This window comes from Papaver somniferum, chromosome 2, assembly GCF_003573695.1.
Source record: "Papaver somniferum cultivar HN1 chromosome 2, ASM357369v1, whole genome shotgun sequence".
Classification (NCBI taxonomy): domain Eukaryota; kingdom Viridiplantae; phylum Streptophyta; class Magnoliopsida; order Ranunculales; family Papaveraceae; genus Papaver; species Papaver somniferum.
Genome location: NC_039359.1, coordinates 87,485,484 through 87,488,921, shown reverse-complemented (window position 1 = coordinate 87,488,921; position 3,438 = coordinate 87,485,484). Strand labels below are relative to the sequence as shown.

At 40.1% G+C, this 3,438-nt stretch overlaps 1 pseudogene; it reads right to left on the bottom strand.

Moving 5' to 3' along the window:
- Nucleotides 1–332: 332 nt before the first annotated feature.
- LOC113354686 lies at nt 333–432 on the bottom strand (annotated as a pseudogene).
- Between the last annotated feature and the right edge of the window lie 3,006 nt (nt 433–3,438).

Here is a 3,438-nt window from a genome sequence, read left to right as displayed (position 1 = left end):
TAGGACTACCCGTCCTTCGTGTATTAAGTTAGCTGAAACGGAGGCACCCTATGAACTGAAACCTGGGACCTTACAGATGCTCCCAATCTTTTTAGGGAAAGAAAATGAAAACCCTTATTACCATGTTAGGGATTTTGAGGAAATTTGTAGTACTCTAAGAATTAGAGGCTTAGATGATGATGCTTTGAAACTTAGGTTATTCCCATTTTCCCTGAAAGATAAGGCCAAGTCGTGGCTGTATAGTTTGGACTCCGAGTCAATTGAGACATATGAACAACTTACATCTGCCTTTTTCAATAAGTTTTTCCCTAGGCACAAAACATCGTCTATTAGGACGCAAATATGCACATTTTCACAACAAGAGGGAGAATCTTTATATAGGTATTTGGAAAGGTTCAATGATTTATTATCCCAGTGTCCTCATCATGGTTTAGAAAAGGTTAGGCTAGTTCAGATCCTTTATGAGGGTTTAGATTATTCCACAACGACCATGGTTGAGTCTCTATGCACTGGTGGATTTGAAAACCAAACTGTTGATGCGGCGATGGAATTTTTTAATGAAATCGCCGAAAAAACCCAGCAATGGGAAAATAGTAGGGCACCCCAGAAAACAATTCTTTTAAGTAGAGGAAACGTTAATAGGGTAGAAGGAGGCTATGAATCAGATGCCAAAATTGTTGCTATAGCAAAAAGGTTAGAAGCCTTAGAAGTGGGCCAGACTAGTGGTAGAGTGGAGCCTTTTTGGGAAGGCCAGAATATTGAAGAGCAGGCCAATGCTCTTTATAATAACACTAGATTTGATAACCGTCAAAAGATTGACCCATATTCAGAAACCTATAATCCTGGTTGGAGAAACCATCCGAACCTTTCGTGGTCTAAGGGCCAAAGTCAAGGTCAGTTTAGTAATTCTAATGCTCCCCCAGGTTTTGGCTATACTAAGAATCCTTCAGGACTAGCTCAGTTTCAGAATCAGTCAGATAAGAAAATCCTAAGTTTAGAGGAATCTCTCGCCTTGTTAACTCAGCAAACTGCAAAATTCCAGTTATCCGTAGAACAGAGTCTACAAGCTAGTAACAGGATAGGACAAGAAAATAGTCAGGCTATTTCCGAGTTAAAAACCCAGGTTGGTCTGATAAGTGATTCTTTGAGAGAAAAAGGTAAGTTTCCTAGTCAAACACAACCCAACCCTAGAGGAGTTCATGAATTAGGTGCAAAACCATCGAATCAATTGAATGTTGTTAGAACCCTTAGAAGTGGTAGAGTTGTAGACAATAAGGTAACCATGCCCGATAGTGAACATACTGTAGTTCACCCCTCAGGATCTCACCTCTCAGGACCAGTAGCTGAAGAGACTAAAGTTTCTGATGATGTGAATTCGGTTCCTGAAAGGTCTGATTTTAGGCCTAGAGCCCCATTTCCTCAGCTATTAGTACCAACAAAGAAGGAATCGAACTTTAATGACATAGTGGAGGTTTTTAAGCAAGTTACCATAAACCTTCCCTTATTAGATGCAATTAGGCAAATTCCTGCTTATGCCAAGTTCCTTAAGGATATGTGTACGCGAAAGCGAAAACTTAGCGTCCATAAGAAAGCCTTTTTAGCTAGTCACGTAAGTTCAATCATTCAGAACACCACAACTCCAAAGTACAAAGACCCAGGTTCTCCTACCATTGCTTGCACAATAGGTAACTTCCGGGTAGAAAAAGCTTTACTTGACTTAGGAGCCAGTGTGAACTTACTGCCATTCCATGTATACTTACAGCTAGGACTTGGTGAAATGAAACCTACTCAGATGACACTGCAGTTAGCTGATAGGTCTGTTAAAATCCCTCGAGGTGTTATCGAGGATGTTCTTATTGAGGTCGACAAGTTTATTTATCCAGTGGATTTCGTGGTCCTAGATACCCAACCTGTCCCTGACCCAGAGAACCAGATACCTGTGATTTTAGGTCGCCCATTTTTAGCTACGTCTAATGCGATCATTAACTGTCGAAATGGTGTGATGAGTTTATCTTTTGGTAATATGACTATGGAGATGAACATTTTTAATGTCAGTAAGCAACCTCATGAGCTAGATGACACATGTGTTGAGGAGGTGAACATGATAGAAGCCTTAGTTCAGGAGTCATTACCAAACATCTTGTCTGAAGACCCATTAGAAAGTTGTCTATCCCATTTTGGTTTAGATTTTGACGACGATAGCACTATTGAACAGGTGAATGCTCTATTAGATTCTACCCCTGTGTTAGACACTGATAGATGGAAAGCTAGGTTCGAACCGTTACCAGTTTCTGAGACTACCCTAATTCCTTCTTTAGAAGAGCCCCCAAAGTTGGACCTTAAACCACTACCCGATACTCTAAAGTATGTGTTTTTAGGCCCATCTGAGACTTTACCTGTGATTGTAGCTTCCAATTTGGATAGTGATCAGGAAAGTAGGCTAGTAAATGTACTTCAAGACAATAAGGAAGCTTTAGGGTGGACTATAGACATTAAGGGTATAAGTCCTACTGTGTGTATGCATCAGATTCATTTAGAGGAAGACTCCAAACCTTCTAGGGAGATGCAACGTCGACTGAACCCTAACATGAAAGAGGTAGTTCGAAAAGAGGTGCTTAAGTTGTTAGATGCGGGTATTATTTACCCAATTTCAGACAGTAAGTGGGTCAGCCCTGTTCAGGTTGTCCCCAAGAAATCAGGTATCACTGTAGTCCAGAATGATAATAATGAATTAATCCCAACCCGAGTGACCACGGGATGGCGTGTGTGTATTGACTATAGGAAATTGAACAAGGTCACAAGGAAGGATCACTTTCCCCTTCCTTTTATCGACCAAATGCTAGAGCGATTAGCTGGACATAGTCACTATTGCTTCTTAGATGGCTACTCCGGTTATAATCAGATCTTTATTGCCCCAGAAGACCAAGAGAAAACCACTTTTACCTGTCCCTTTGGTACCTTTGCGTATAGACGCATGCCTTTCGGGCTATGTAATGCCCCTGCAACTTTTAAACGTTGTATGATGAGCATATTTCTGATATGGTATAACGGTTCTTAGAGGTCTTTATGGATGATTTTTCAGTGTTTGGTTCATCTTTCGATGAGTGCTTGCATCATTTGACATTAGTGTTGACTAGGTGTAAGGAAAAAAATTTAGTGCTTAATTGGGAAAAATGTCATTTCATAGTTAAATCAGGAATTGTATTAGGGCACATCGTCTCTTCAAAAGGTATAGAGGTATACAAATCCAAAGTTGACCTTATTAAGACTTTACAGGTCCCAAAAACCGTAAAAGATATTAGGTCATTCCTAGGGCATGCAGGTTTTTACCGTCGATTCATTAAGGATTTTAGCTTGATTTCTAGACCTCTTTGAAATTTGCTTGCAAAAGATGTTAAGTTTGTCTTTGATGATGCTTGTTTAGAGGCTTTTGAGAAG